A 17,374-nucleotide genomic window follows, 5' to 3' on the forward strand; every position below is an offset into this window, starting at 1 on the left:
TTTAACATGAAGGGGGTTTGGAATATTTTTGCAAGCTTTTTCAGCATCTAACGAGATTATTATGTGATTTTTTTTCTTTCAGTTTCATTATATCCTGGATTATATTGATGCATTTTCAGAAATTGAACCATCACTGCCTCCCACTAGATATTAATAATTACACAGCATAACCTACAGAAGGGATCTCATATTCACATGAATACTCTAACATCTACCAAAAAACAAAAAACATGCAAACAAAAAACATGCAAACAAAAAAACCATGCACCCTACAGAACATATCTAATACTCACATACACACTCAAACATCCCAATCAAGAAAACAAAAAATAAAAAGGATGCAAGCAAAAAAACCCTGCTTCCACAACATCAAAATTGCATGAAATAAATATCACTTCTCATTAACACCTTTAAGCATTAATGGCCTCTACTCAACAGTAAAAGGACACAGGCTAACACAATAGATTTAAAAACAGGACCATCCTTCTGTTGCACTCAAGAAACACAATCCAACAACCGAGATAGACTCAACCTCAGACTAAGTAGTTGGAAAAAGTTTTCCAAGCAAATGGACATAAGAAAAAAGATGATGTAACCATTCTAACATGCAGCAAATCAGACTTTCAACCAAAAGTTATCAAAAGAGATGTGGAAGGACACTTCATATGCATCAGAGGAATAATCCACCAAAATGGCATCTCGATTTTAGACATCTATATGCCAAAGAAAAAGCAGCAATATTGGTGAGAGAAATATTGCTGAAACTTAAATATCACATCGAACCTCACATATTAATAGTGGGGAACATCAATGTCCCACTCTCACCAAGGGCAGGCCTTTGAAACAGAAATTTAAAAAAATAAATAAATAATATAACTAACACGGGGTTCAGTTAAACTGACCACACTGATATCTACAGAATAGTTCACACGAACACAAAAGTACACACTCTCTTTTCAGTACCTCATGGAACTTTATCCTAAACTGACCTAAACTCTCCCTCGCTAAACAACCCATAACAGATACAGAAAGACTGTGCTAACCATTGGATCTTCTCAGATCACCATGGATTAAAACTGGACTTCAACAATAAGAAAAAATGTATAAACTCATTGAAATTCAATAGCTCGCAACTGAAGAATCCCCAGGTCAGAGAAGACATGAAAAACAAAAAGGGTTCCTAGAATTTAATGAAAATGAAGGCACAGCTTCTCCAAACTTAAGGGACGTAAAAGCAGTGCTAAGAGGAACATGCATATGCAGCACAGGGCACTTTCATAAAGAAACCAGAGATTTGACACAAGCAACTTCTCAGCACACACTAAATCTCTAAAATAAAAGTAGCAAATACATATTAAAGAAGGAGACAGCAAGAAATGATCAGACTCGGGGTGAAAGTGATCCATCAGAAACAAAGTGAACACAAAGATCAAAAAAAATTAGAGCTTGTTCCTTGGGAACATCGACCCGGCAGACAAATCCTCAGACAGATAATGTAATAGGTGGAGAGACAGCATCCAAATAACAAAATCAGAAATGAACAGGGAGCTGTATCAATGGACACTGATGAATGTCACAGAATCATTAGGTCTCACTTCAAAAACCCTCTGTCTCCAAATTAGAAGCTCTGAATGAAGTAGATGATTGTGTAGACTGATTACACTGACCACAGGTGAATTCAGGTAAGATAAACTATGCAAATAGCTCTACAACACCTAAAGGGACACAAACATTAATTAAATCCCCCCCCCCAAGCAAGAGCCCCAGGTCCCGATTGCTTGAGTGCAGACTCCTACAAAATTTTCCAAGAATTCTCAACCTACTCCAAAAAAACAGAAACAGGAGGAAAATGCCAAACTGATTCCATGACACCACTGTCGCCCTGACACCTAAATCGACTCAACAAAGATAGAATTTCAGATGAATTGCCCTTATGAACATTGGTGGAAAAAATACTAGGGAAAATGCTCAAAAATGATATGCAAGGGCATATCAAAATCGCCATTTACTGCGATCATGTAAGCTTTCTCCTGAGGCTTCAGGAGTGGATCAAACTATGAAAACCCATCAAAGTGATCGAAAATATAAGCAAACTGAACTGAAAAAAAATATTCTGCCCTCAGCATTTCCCATTAATGTGTGAGGTCCACTAGGAGTTAACTTAGTGGAATTACAGATCATTCAATATATATATATATATATATATATATATATTTGTGTGTGTGTATGTACATATATAAAATATTATAATAAGTTAATATTAAATTATTATATACTAACATTATAATAATATAATTAATATTAATATACTATATTAACATATTAAATTGTTATGTATCAACATTATGATAATATAAAATAAATATTAATATATTATATTAATATATTAAATTATTATATATAAATATCATGATAAAATATAAATAACATTAATATATTAGGTTAGTATATTATATTATTATACGGTAATAATACTATACCTCTCTTATCCTCTTCTGCCTCTCTACCTAACCCCACCCTCAACCCTCTAGTATCAACTTTCCCCTCTTGCCCCCGTCATAGGCTCTAGCATTTACGGAACAATTAAAATGTACAGAAGGTTCATATGTGATCTCCTTATTCCATGACAGAGGTCTAGTCAGGGGTAACATCCTTTTAGGAAGCAGATAAAAATCAGGATACAAATAACATTTGCTGTGGGAAGATCAAATCCGAATAATGACTTTGCAAATCTATCCAGTGGATTCTGAGAAAATGATGATATTCTTTCTAAAGACCCAGCTATACTACTCCTGGCCTTATATCTGAAAAGACGTCTGCCATACCGCAAGGACATGTGCTCCATAAGATTTCTAACTGCTTTCTTCATAATGAGCAGAAAATAGAAATAACCCAGAAGCACCTCAACCAAAGAATGGCTACGGAAAATGTGGTTCATTTACTCTATGGAGTACTATGAATCTTTGAAAATAAGGACATTGTGAAGATGTGGTCAAATACATGGAATTAGAAAGTATTGTTCTGAATGAGGTAACTGAGACCCAAAATAACATGTACATGCTCACTTAAAAGAGGGTATTAGCCATGAAGTACAGAATTCACACACTACAATCTATGGAACCAAAAAAGGCTAAACATGAAGAAAAAACCAAGAAAAATGCTTGAATTTCACTCAGATGGAGGAATAAAATAATGAGAGGAGGCAGATGGAAGGAAAGGAGTGGGTGGCTGTGGGGATGGGAAGGGAAATGGGGTTTGAGAATCATTTCTTGGGAGAGACAGGCAAGAGGGACAGAGGGCCAAGAGAATAAACTGAAATCAGTGACTGTCCAGGGTGGGTGCTATGTCTTTGATTTGCCTGCAATCTGGGATGGGTGAGGCTACCCTGGGGTCCATGAGGTTGACTTTAGCTGAGACATGTAGCAGTGGGGATACGGATACTGAAATGGTCTCTTTCCGTAGCCACGGAGGACCCAAGGTGAAAGGATAAGGACACAAACCCACCCCCAAAATTTTGACCCAAAAATTGCCCTCTCTATTATAGACACAGGGACAGAGATCGAAGAGGAAATGAGCGAATAGCCAAAGGATAAGTGGCCGGATCAGAGACTTATCCTACGGGCAAACGGGAAACACTTACATTATTAATGGTTCTTTCTTGTGTCTGCAGACGGGAGGTAGCATTATTGTTCTCTGCAAGGCTCCACCGAGCAGCCGACTGACACAGAAGCAGAGGTGCACGGACAAATATCAGATGGAGCTCAGTGAGTCTCACTGAAGAGCTGAGGGAAGGACTGAGAGAGGCAGAGGAGCACAATGGTCTTCACGTGGGTTCACTAAACCCGTCGCCTGTCTGTGGATCCTGTCCTCCTACCCGGGCTGGGTTTTCAGGACCTGGTGGGAGATGATGAACCATGTCGTGCAGAGACTTGATGTGCCAGGGGAGAGGGTGCACTGAGAGGGGTCCTCCACTCTCTCAGAGAAGAAGGGGAGAGGATAGAAAGAGGGACTGTAAATGCTGGGAGCGGGGAGGAGTGTGGTGAAAAGGCAGCATTCAGAATGTTACCTGGTGAATAGATGCAACCATTCTAGCAAGGGGCACAGGCATGACATCATGGAGGTGGGGCATGACATCGTACGGGTGGGGCATGATATCATGGAGTGGGGCATGACATCATGGGGGTGGGGGAATGATGTCATAGGGATGGGGCATGATATCATCATGCTTCAGGGAAAATAGATGAAACTAGAAAAAAAAAAAAAAGCCCGAGACGGAGCTGAGACATAGAGACACAAACATGGCTGGCGTTTACCTACGGATGGTATCAGTATCAGCTGTGAGTTAAATCGTATTTTATCTACAATCCTCAAATGCAGAGAGGACATAGGAAAGGAGAAGGCCGGTGAGGGGGAAAGCATCGACCTCTCTGAAAGGAAAACTCGAACAGATTCTGTGGGTGAGTGAGGGCGTCTGAGGACAGAAGCAGAGGTTCGGTGGGGAAGATGGAGGGATAGCGCTGTGCAGAGAGAACCTGCCAAAATTAGGGGACATACGGGTTAATGCAGAAACTCGATGCACTGGTTAATTCATGGCATCTAGAAGGCCACCTTCCTGAGGATTTAATCTGATGGAGAATGCAGAGTCGGAACCTGAAATCCTTTGATATCGAGCAAGCAAGACCTCAGGGGTGGGGATGGGGCACATTCAGTGGAGTCTGTGTCTGAGGAGGTCAAATGGAGATCCCTGAACAACAGACTGAGGATGGGACAGAGATTAAAAAGCTCAACCAAATGAGGCCTCCATCAATGTAAATGCACCCGAATACCCCTTCATGCTCTCAAAGTTTTGTGTAGCCCTTGTTCACCCTGAGTAAAATATATGCACACAGCGCTTCCCCGAATAACTTCTAAAAGAGCTGTGACACTGAATTCCTTGGAGGAACCCTAACTTACTTGCAGGCAGACCAAGATTCTGCTGACCGACTGGTTCCTGGGTCCACTTCATCCTTTCATACCTGGTGTGCACCTGGACACTCTAAGAAGCAGACATCAGAGATATGTGTGTGTGTGTGTGTGTGTGTGTGTGTGTGTGTGTGTGCATGTGTGTTTGTGTGCATGTGTGTGTGTGCATGTGTGTGTGTGTGGGATGTGTGTGTGTGTGTGCTGTGTGTGTGTGTGTGTGCTGTGTGTGTGTGTGTGTGTGTGTGTGTGTGTGTGTTAGTCATGCATAAGTTAACCATCCTCACACAGACTGTCTGGATTGGTTTTCCATTTGGAAGGTTGGCGAAGATTCTCTTGTCCTAAGAAAAGACCACTCTGGTTCCCAACTCTCTCTGTGAAGCCGTGACAGGGTGCGTGATTTTCATGTGTGAGGAAATTTGCTTTCATGGATACAATATCCCTAGAAAAACACGGCTCAACATGTTATTTCCTTAGTCCGTGATCCCTCAGGGCATTATTCCGTTGTTGTTGTTATTATTATTATTATTATTATTATTATTATTATTACTATTACTATTACTATTATTATTATTATTACAGGATTATTCCTTTATATTATTGTCTGCATTGTTACCAGTGTGCTAAAGTTCACTGATGGCAGAAAGAAAGATTTTGGTTAATGGGGGTCCCATTGGATGGCCATGTTTTGTTCTTGGAACTGAAAGTTTTATTTACATTCTCCCAAGAGCAAATACATGCAAGTACAGACAGTTTATTGGTCTTCTACATGAGAGTGACATCCTCACGTAGTCCTCTGATCTACATGATTTACAGAGAATTTAGATGGGCAATGAAAAGGATGGTGACCAAAGACCCACGGTAGGGAGAAATACGAAACTTTTTCACAACGTTTCAGGCTTTGGGGATTGATAGACATTTTACAACCATATTTTCATTCATAGCACGAATAGTCAGAATTAATAGATAACAGAAGGGAGAAAATTTTAACAACATATTTATGCTGGCTAATTTAAATTCCCCTATTTTATCTCTGGAACATTATATATTCTCTTTCAGGTTCTTCTTGAAATTATGAAGAACTGAAAACCGGTATCTGTTTATCTGTTCACATTAATTTTTTTTATCTTTATTAACTTGAGTATTTCTTATTTACATTTTGAATGTTATTCCCCTACCTGGTTTCCATGCCAACATCCCCCTAATCTCCCTCTTCTATATGGGTGTTCCCCGCCCCATCCCCCCCAATTTCAGCCCCCGCCCCAACAATCATGTTCACTGGGGGTTCAACCTTGACAGGACCAAGCGCTTCCCCTTATACTAGTGCTCTTAATAGGATATTCATTGCTACCTATGAGGTCAGGGTCCAGGGTCAGTCCATGTATAGTCCTTAGGGGTAGTGGCTTAGTCCCTGGAAGCTCTGGTTGCTTGACATTGTTGTTCATATGTGGTCTCGAGCCCCTTCAAGCTCTTCCAGTTCTTTCTCTGATTCCTTCATCGTGGGTCCTGATCTCAGGTCAGTGGTTTGCTGCTGGCATTCACCTCTGTATTTGCTGTATTCTGGCTCTGTCAATCTGGAGAGATCTACATCCAGCTCCTGTCAGCCTGCACTTCTTTGCTTCATCCATCTTGTCTAAATAGGTGGCTGTATATGTATGGGCCACATGTGGGGTAGGCTCTGATTGGGTGTTCCATCTGTCTCTGTTTTAATCTTAGCCTCTATTCCCTGCCAAGGGTATTCTTGTACCCAATTAAAGAAGGAGTGAAACATTCGCATTTTGGTCATCCTTCTTGACTTTCATGTGTTCTGTGCATCTAGGGTAATTCAAGCATTTGTGCTAATAGCCACTTATCTATGAGTGCATACATTATGTGTATTTCTGTGATTGGTTTACCTCACTCAGGATGATATTTTCCAGCCCATCCATTTGCTTAAGAACTTCATAAAGTCATTGCTTTTGGTAGCTGAGTAATATTCCATTGTGCAGATGTACCACATTTTCTGCATCCATTCCTCAGTTGAAGGGCATTTGGTTCTTTCAAGCTTCTGGCTATTATAAATAAGGAATTCTTCACTAAACACATCTCTACCCAGACTCTTTTCGGTTGGGAGACCTTTAATGACTGCTTGTATTTCCTTAGGAGTTATGGGGTTGTTTAAATAGTTTACCTGTTCCTGATTTAACTTTGTCAACTGGTATCTGTCTAGAAATTGTCATTTCCTGCAGATTTTTAAGTATTGTTGAATATAGACTTTTGTAGTAGGATCTGAGGTTTTTTTTGAATTTCCTCTGATTTTGTAGTTATGTCTCCCTTTTCATTTCTGAGTTTGTTAATTTGGACACACTCCCTGTGTCCTCTCGTTATCCTGCCCAAGGGTTTATCTATCTTGTTGATTTTTCAAAGAACCACCTTTTGGTTCTTTTGATTCTTTCTATGGTCCTCTTTGATTCTACTTGGTTGATTTCAGTTCTGAGTTTGATTATTTCTTGCCTTCTACTCTTCCTGGGTGTATTACCTTCCTTTTTGTTGTAGAACTTTTAAGTGTGCTGTCAAACTCCTGATTTATGCTCTCTCCTGTTTCTTTCTGCAGGCACTCAGAGCTATGTGTTTTCCTATAAGCACAGCTTTCATTGTGTCCCATAAGTTTGGGTATGTTGTAACTTCATTTTCATTAAATTCTAAGAAGTCTTTCATTTCTTTCCTTATTTCTTCCTTGACCCGGTTATCATTGAGTAAAGCATTGTTTAACTTCACGTATATGTGGGCATTCTTTCCTTATTGTCATTAAAGACAAGCTTTAGCCCGTGGTGGACTGATATGATGCATGGGATTATTTCTACCTTTCTGTATCTGCTGAGGCCTTTTTTATGACCAATTACGGTCAATTTTGGAGAAAGTGCAATGAGGTGGTGAGTACCTTTTGCTTTAGGATAAAATTTTCTGTAATTATCTGTTAAGTCCATTTGATTCATGACTTCTCTTAGTTTGTCTACGTCTCTGTTTAATTTCTGTTTCCATTATCTTTCCATTGATGAGAGTGGGCTGTAGAAATCACCTACTCTTATTGTGTGAGGTGCAATGTATGCTTTGAGATTTAGTAAGGTTTCTTTTATTTATGCTGATTCCCTTTTATTTGGAGCATAGATATTTATGATTTAGAGTTCATCTTGGTGAATTATTGCTTTGATGAATATGAGGTCTCCTTCCTTATCTTTTTAGATCACTTTTGGCTGAAAGTCGATTTTATTTGATATTAGAAAGACTACTCCAGTTTGCTTCTTCAGACCATTTGCTTGGAAAGTTGTTTTCCAGCTTTTCACTCTGAGGTAATGTCGGTCTTTTTCTCTGAATAGTGTTCCCTGTAGTGCAAAATGCTGGGTCCTCATTCAATATCCAGTTTGTTAATCTGTGTCTTTTTAGTGGGGAATAGAGTTCCTTGATATTTAGAGTTATTTAGGAATAGTGATGGTTGCTTTCTGTTATTTTCGTAATTTGAGGTTAGTTTGTGTTTGTGTGCTTCTCTTCTCTGATTTGTTGTGAAAAGTTTAATTTCTTTCCTTATCTATGGTTTTACTTGCCATCATGTGTTGGACTTTGCCATTTATTATCCTTTGTAGGACTGGATACGTAGAACGATATTATGTATATTTGGTTTTGTCATGGAATATCTTGGTTTCTCTATCTATTTTAATTGACAGTTTTTCAGGACACAGTAACATGGGCTGGCATTTGTTTCTTTTAGGATCTGTGTGACATCTGTCAAGGCTGTTCTAGCTTTCATAGACTCTGATGAGAAGTCTGGTGTAATTCTGATAGGTTTGCCTTTATATGTTATTTGACCTTTTCCTTTACTGCTTTTAATATTTTTGTTTGTTTTTTGCATTTGGTTTTTTTCTCTATTATGTGAGGGGAGGATTTTATTTTCTGGTCCAATCTATTTAGAGTTCTTTAGGCTTCTTATCTGTTCATGGGCATCTCTTTCTTTAGGTTAGGGAGTTTTCTACTATGATTTTGTTGAAGATATTACTGTCCCTAGATGCTGGCAGTCTTCACTCTCTTCTATACCTGTGATCCTTAGGTTTGAGCTTCTTATTGTTTCCTGGATTTCCTGTATGTTTTGGGCTAGGAGCTTTTTCTGTTTTATATTTTCTTTGACAGTTGTGTGTATGTTTTCTATGGAATCTTCTGCTCCTGAGATTCTGTCTTCTATCTCTTGTATCTTGTTTGTGATTCATGCATCTATGACTACTGGTCTCTACCCTTGGTTTTCATTCTCAGGGTTTTCTCCCTTCCTGCTTTCTTTATTGTTTCTATTTCCATTTTTACTCCTGGGTGGTTTTGTTTATTTCCTTCTCCTGTTTTGTTGTTTTTCCAGTAGTTCTTTAAGGTATTTTTGTGTTTCCTCTTTAAGAGATTCTAGTTGTTTACTTCTGTTGTCCTGTATTTTATTAAAGGATTTATTTATGACCTTCTTACCATCCTAAATTGTCATGATAAAATGAGATTTTAAATCTAGATCTTCATTTTCTGTGGTGTTTGAATATCCAGTGTTTGCTTTGGTGGGAGAATTGGTCTCTGATGAGCCAAAGCATTCTTCATTTCTGTTGCTTGCTTTCCTGTGCTCTCCTCTCACCATCAGGTTGTCTCTGGAGTTAGCTTGCCTAATTCTTTCTGACAGGGGCTTGACCATCCTGTAGTCTCATTTGTCAGGACTGCTGTAGACTTGTTTCCTGTTTTCTTTTAGCCAGTTACGGGAACAGAGTATTCTGCTCTCAGTCGAGTAGTTTCTCCTGTCCACTGGCTTTCAGTCATCCCTGTGGTTAGGAACAAGCAGGACCTTCACCTATTTCTCTTAGATTCCTCTGTGGGGGTGTTGCACAGATGGCCCAAGGGGTTTTCCTGTTGAGTCAGGAATCTGGGCAGAGAATAGTCTCCTCTGGTTTCCCAGGAGTGTCTGCTCCTCTGACATTCTAGTTCCCCCACCCTCAGGATTTGGATGAAAGAGCTGTTTGAACAGTTCAGTTCAGATCCAGGCACAGTCTGTAACATGGTGGTCCTGCAGCTTTACTCCTCCTATATTCCGGTGTCCAGGTGTCCAGAGGCACTATGAAGGATCCTCTTGGGCCAGAGATGTGGGCAATGTTGGGCAAAAATTTCAGTCTCTCCTGCCCTGTAGTCTCAGTATAGCCTACAGTCCTGGGTGATCAGCTCTCTCTCCCACAGCATCTAGGAGCAGGGAGTTCTGGGTTAGGATCAACAAACTGGAAACTGGAACTGCCTGGTCCCAATGGAAATACGGTCTTTTTGTGTCCTGAGTCCATCAGGCAGTAGAGCACAAATGTTGGTTTTCATCAGGCACAAAAGAGCCAAGTTTATCACAACACACAGTCAATGAGCCATGCAAACTCCGTATTAATACAATGTGCAGAGGAGATAAATCATCTCCTACCTACTCAAGGGATTCTAGGTCATTCTTTCAAAAAAGGAGAGGCTCCAAAATTTTCCAGATATACATCAGAGATGCTAGAATTTCCCAAAACTGAGCAGGATTCTCTGAGTAGTACTCTATCTCATAAAGAGTCTGTGGAACGAGAAATATCTACTAAAGGAGTTCTACCCACAGCCACATCTAGAGAAACGTCTTGTGGATGTGACACATGTACAAAAGATGTTCTAGGACATATTCCTTCTGTAGAGAAGGTTATGGATCCAAGCGTATGTGAACGTGGAGTAGGGGAACATGATATGCAAACACCAGTGTCTGTACCATCCTCGGCATCTGAGGAAAGTGATTCCTTGGATTACATTTGTGTAAAAGAATGCATACGACCTCCGCAAATTTCACAGGAGGCTATGGGAACTTCCTTATCGCCTCAAGATCAGCCATCTTCCCCAACTACAGAAGATGGTACACTCTTCCAAGTATGCACAAAGGGTTTCCAGTCCTACTTTATACCCACAATCAGTCACAGGCTCTGATTTTACCTAATACCTCAAAGGCTCTGGATTTTATCTAAACTTCTGAAGGGGCCTTCGAACCTGTTTTGCCTATCAAGGAGGCTAGGGAACCTCACACTTCTATATGAAAGTCTGTTTCTTCTTCTCCAGCAGAAGAAATTTTTCTTGGAACTTCCTCAATTACACAACTATATCTAGAAACATCCTTATCTGTTCATGAGGCTCTCAGCCATCTCACATATATCCATGATGCTCTAGGAGAGGTCACATCTTCAGAGGTATCTCTAATACCTAAGCCCCATTCTGAAGTCAGTCAGGATTTCTAAACATATACATGGTACATTAAGACCTTCCTCACCTGAGAAGGATATCTTAGGATCTACTACATCTGAACAGCATGCTTTACAACTATCCCATGTACCCAAGTAGATTTCTTTCACATGTCCTCTCTGGAGAGAAATAGTCGACATTCTCCCTCTACAAAAATGTGCCACAGGCATCCAGTTTCTAGAAACAAAGGGTTAAGATTTGATCCTTCTGATGGAGTCTTGAGAAATTTCTCCTCTAAGGAAGACAGTTTCAACCTTCCCCCTTCTGCCAAAAGGGATCTTGTGACTTCTTCTGCAAAAGAGACACCAAAAGATACAACTACTCCTTAGGTGAGTCCCACACCTTCTCTATCTGTCCAAAGGGCCTTGGAATATTCAAAAAATGACGAAGGAAATGTGTAAAGTTAACAATGCTTTCAAGGGAATGCTGGACATCCCATGTCGTCCAAAGATGCTCAAAGTGATTTTTCATTGTGCAAATTAGACTTAAAAATGCAAAACCATTTTTTTTTATATTTCCAAAGGTCTGAGGGAAAGTCCACATCGAAAAAAAATCCTTTGGACCTTATGCAATCATTAGGCCAAGTATATCAGAAAAATTCCATGTCTTCTAAAACATCTAAAAATCAATCTGGCTCTATCACTCTTCCTGGTAAACATGTACCATAAGACATACAATCCCCAGGACAATTGAATCTAAAAAGGGGTACCTAGAAACTTTACCATCTGCCCAAATTTCTTTAGGATTTTAAGCAACTTCTCCAAGAGCTCGGTACACCTAGAAAACAAAAGAACTAAAGTCATCTTCACAGGGAATTTTCCCAAGAACCACATATTTCTTCTTTTATGTTATACCAAGAAAGAGGGCCAGCTTCCTTCTCCCCATCTCTGATGTCTTCATCCTATTTGTTCTCCCTCCCAAATGGATCTTTACTCTGAATAAGAGGCCAATTAGTAAACCATAGATATAAGGAAGGAATATCTGAGAGGCAGTGGCTGTCAAGACAACACTTGTGACATCACAGAAGAAGCTACGCCTCTCCAGGATACAACAGATTTTTCAGAGAGGGCCTAATGATGATGTCACTGAGAACTGCTATGGCCTACCTGCTGAACAGATCTCCTTACAATGACCAGATTCAGGGGTGCCGTGTCCAGGAGTGTCTCCTGTGATACAGTAGAAATCTTTTTATCCTACATCACTCTAAAGCTACAGACTTCTCTCTGCTTCATTAGTGATTACATGCTCTGAATGAACAAAGTTAGTCAGGGGCTGGGCATGGGTAGAAAAGATCTAGGAACATGGAGAGAAGGAGTTCCTTCTGGAGATTAATTTTATTCCCAGGTACATTCCTCTGACATAAAGTTAAATTCCCTAAGTGTCCTCGTTTTCCAAGTTCCAGTATTTTCCCTACAGACCTTTAATTGAGTGAATATTGTACTACATTTTCTGATTGTACATTCATTGATAGGGGACATTACATATGATCCTGCATGTGTACTAAAAATTTTCATTTTTCCAATTCCATTTTATGCAATAAATTTGGATACAAAAGGGGACCAGCTATAGAGTGAATATAATAGTGTAAATATTGTGTATGTCCTTCAAATGATGAACTCCCAAATCCTTATTTTATCCATAAATAACCAGACATTAGTTAAGCAAAGGATAACATGGACTATATAATGCAGTTTGTAGTTCTATTATATATCAGTTCTCTAATATCAACCTTCCTGTGTTCCCAGGGAAAGACTTGAGGTTTTTGGATGTTTTATCATGATTCTTTACCAGGACAAACATCAGTTTCTGGGTGATGGTCAGCTAGAAGAATGGCTTGAGGTCCAGTGAAACCTCAACTTCCATAGGTTATAAGAACAGGAAGGACTCTATTTGGCCTTGTCATTTGTGGATCCTATATTCTTGACCTAGTTACACAGAATACAAGTAAATATTCCATCAAAATTCTTAGTAGTAGGAGCTACCAAAGCATATATATATCAAGCACCAAAACTAGATAGGATTGTTGAAGCTAAGAAGCTCATGCTGCCAGGAACTGGACATAGATCTTTCATGAGAAACACAGACAGAGCATGTCAAATACAGAAGTGAATGCTAGTGGCAAACCAGGGAACTGAAAATGAACTTCATGTTTGTAGATGTTTAGAAAAGATTACAAGAGCTGAATGGACTTTCAACTCCCATACGAACAACAATTCAACTAAGCAGAGCTTTCTGGTACTAAACCAATATTCAAAGACTGTGTATGAACAGGCCTATGGCTCCAAATGCATAGGTAGAAGAGGATGGCCTTGTTGGGCCCCAATGGAAGGAGAAACCCTTGCTCCTCCTTAGGTTTGCCTCCCAGTTCAAGGGAATGTCAAAGGGAAGTAAGAGGGGTTATGGAAGAAGGTTAGTGGGACTGTTTAGGGATCTCATGGACAGGAACCAGGGAAATAATATTTGAAATGTAAATATAAAAATATCCAATTAGAAAAAGCAATAAAAATTGCTAAAAAATGAGAGAAAAAAAGAAAAGTTAACTGCCTGCTAATCACACCTATTGACTCAGAAATCTAAAGGTGTAATTGTCAGGGAATATTGTCTGAATAATACTAGTGGAAAGACTGAGATGATGAAGACTCAACTGGAAACACTTCTCTCTCCCAGATACCAGTGACGGACCCAAACTGCACTACAGGAATCCAAAAAAGGAGGAGTGTACTCTGAACTGAGGACACCATACTTGTCTTTCCCTTCTTCCTTAGGACCTTTCTCTTCTGAGAAAAATTATAAAACCCATGAGCTCTCAGGAAACAACTGGGCGTTTTCCAATACCTGGCTTTTGGAATAAAGAAATTAATGATTTAAACTCTCTGAATTCAAGGAACCATAGCAAGCAGGGATGTCCAGATGCTTCTGGGAGGCTCTCAGTCCCATGTGTAGAGAGATCAGATAAAGGCTATTTTTCAGTAAACCCACTCAACCCTAATCACTCAGTTTTCCAATGGACCAAGTATTTCTTCCTTTTTTATACAAATACAGAAGACCAACTTCTTTCTCCCCATCACTGTTCTTTTTACCCTCTTTCTTCTCACTCCCTAATGGCTATTTGCTCTGTATTAGAGGACATTTAGTAAACCATAGAATTACTGAAGGAATATCTGAGAGGCAGTTGCTGTCAGGACAAAACTTGTGACATCACAGATGAGGCTAGGGCTCTCCAGGTTACAAGAGATTTTTCAGGCATGGGCTAATGATGATGTAACTGAGAGCTGCCATGGCCTAACTTCTGAGCACCTTTCCTTACATTGACCAGATTCGAGAGTGCCTTTTCCAGGAGTGTCTCCTGTGATACAGTGGAAAAATTTATGTACCCCATTTCTCTAAATCTAGAGACTTCTCTCTGCTTCACTTGTGGTTACATGTTCTGAATGGAGAAATTTAGACAGGGGCTTGGCATGGGTAGTAAAGATTTTGGAATATGGAGTGTAGTAGATTCCTCAAGAGAATATTTTTATTCTCTATGTCACAGGTTTTTTCCTGTGACATACAGTTCAATTTTCTAGGTTTTCTCTGTTTCCCAAACTCTAGTATTTTCCCTACAGACCTTTAATTTAATGAATATTGTATTTCTATTTCTTATTGTAAATTCCTTGAAAAGCGACTGTAGGCAGCTGTGATGTGCCCAGGCTCAAAGTTGGCAGTTGTTTCTCCATTCCACCCTCCCAATGGTGAGCTCTCCTTTCACTAAACTATTCCTTATTTGGCTATATGCCTGCCTGGCCTGCTGGCTTCTGCATAGTGACAGCATATCTGCATGACGCACGTGGCTTTTTAGGATTGGGCAGTGCTAGCTATTTAAGTGTGGTGTGTGGGTTCCCTGGGGTCAGAAGATTGTATCAAAGTTCCTAAGTAAAACTGCTTGAAGAAGATCTTTACTATCCGTGTCTTCCTCGCTGGTCGAGGTTGGACACAGCAAGTGGTGGCCCATACGGGACCTCCTGATATCAGAACTTCATGCAGTCAGGGCAGCGCTGGAAAGTTCCCAAGGTAAGATGGGACCATAACGACCCTGGGATATAAGTGGCTATAAATATTCAGTGTAGTTACCAAGAAAGTTCTCGGTAGCAGCGAACCGAAATTAGGAAGACACTTGGTGAATTTAGCCATAGCAGGGTAGAAAGATTTTGTCATGAGGACCTCACAGTCTCATCCAATTTTTCTGGCTCTTCAAGAGCTGTTTGAGCATAAGAAACTAAAAATAAAAAGGAGCATTAGTAGAGAGATTTTTGCGTGAATGGGATGTCATTGCCCCCTGGTTCGCAGTCTCTGGTAATCTTACTGTGGAAGTTGCGAAAAATTAGGGAAAGACCTTGATTTTGCATGGGAACAGGGGATGAAAAGACCTGGGGTCCATCCAGTGTGGCCCTTAGTGCGTAGTTGTCTTGAGGATCAAAAATGTTGTCAGGCAACTATGGAGAAGGGGCAAGCTGCCCAAGAAATGCATCAAAATGAGAGGACAGAAAAGCAGGGAAGCGTAAAGGAGACAGACTCAGAAAAGACAGATACAGAGGAAGAAACAGACAAAACAGATTCAGAAGAAGAGTTACAAGAGTTGATAGATCAAATGCGGAAACAGTCTCTAAGGAATAGACAGAACAAGAAAAGGAAAAAGCCTAAAATGGTGGAGGAACTTCCTGTGTGGTTCCCCTCAGCTGCTCCTCCCTGCAATGTTGTAGAGGGAGGAAGTAGAGTTTCGCGTGCAGGGAGCCCTCCTGTGGTGAACAACAGTACTGTGCATGTGCAGGCTTTGCACCAGACATCAGTTGGCCAGTAATATGCTAATGAGGGAGCAGCACCATGCTAATGAGGTATTCATGCTCCGCCAATCCCCGAAGTACAATTAGCAAAGTCTCAGCTGCTGTCTATATAAGGCGAGCATTCTTGCTGCTTGAGGTCTCCCTGTCCCTGTTCAAGAGAGCTGTACAGTAAAGGCTTGTTCGCAGAAGAATCCTGTTGCCACATGTCGTTCTTGCTGGTGAGAAATTGGGCGCGTGACAAATGGGTAGTAAATTCTGCCCAGAAGTGTGGAAGCCAATCCACACAGAACTGCATCTGGTCTATCCTGTTTATGTGGATGATAATCAACAAAGGTATCATGAGCCTTTAGACTTTAAGGTGATCAAGTCCCTGTAAAATCAGTCAGGACATATTGCATTATGGCCTCATTTACCATAACTCAGGTTGAGGTCTTATACAGATTTTGCATGACTCCTAGTGATTGGAGTAAACTTCCTTAGGCCTGTCTTAGTCTGGGACAGTATTTGAACTGGAGAGCTTTTCTTATTGAGTTTGCCAATGAACAGGCTGCTGCTAACTTGGTAGCGAGGGGGGGGGGGAGGCTGCCTCGGATAGAGATATGCTGCTAGGTCAGGGACACTCTGCCAATGCTCAGACAGGGTATCCAGGACAGGTTTACCAGAAGATTAATGAGGTTGCAACAAATGCATTGAAATCCTTACCTAGTAAGGGAGAAGTAAGTAGAAACCTCATCAAGATCCTTCAAGGACCTATGGAGCCATTCTCTGACTTTGTAGCCCAATTAGTGGTAGCAGCAGGTAGAGACTTTGGCGACCCCATTATGATTATGCCCTTAATTAAACAATTGGCCTATGAGCTTTGCACAAAGGAATGTCGAGCCACTATCACTCCTTACAAGAATAAGGGACTTGAAGCTTGGAACAAGGTCTGTAGAGATATAGGGGGATCTTTGACTAATGCTGGACTTGCAGCTGCTGTTATGCAGATGATGCAGAGAAAAGGAGGACGCTCAGGAATGTGTGTTAAGTGTGATCAACAGGGGCACCTCAAAAGGCAATGTCCAGAAAGGAGAAGTCTCTTCAGTACAAGAAGTGGCCAACGACCAAGGCAAAAAGGGTCGTGCCCCAAGTGCAAAAAGGGGAACCATTGCACTCATGAGTGCCACTCGGTAAAAGACATCAATGGGCAGCCTCTTAGCTCGGGTTTTGGTGGAGCAGGTCCAAAAAATGGAGAGCCACGTCCACGACCCTAGGGCCCACAAATATATGTGCCAGTCGAGAATTAGGATGTAGAACCGAGTCAC

The sequence above is a fragment of the Rattus norvegicus genome, chromosome Y, assembly GCF_021556685.1.
Source record: "Rattus norvegicus strain SHRSP/BbbUtx chromosome Y, alternate assembly SHRSP_T2T, whole genome shotgun sequence".
In the NCBI taxonomy this organism is placed as follows: domain Eukaryota; kingdom Metazoa; phylum Chordata; class Mammalia; order Rodentia; family Muridae; genus Rattus; species Rattus norvegicus.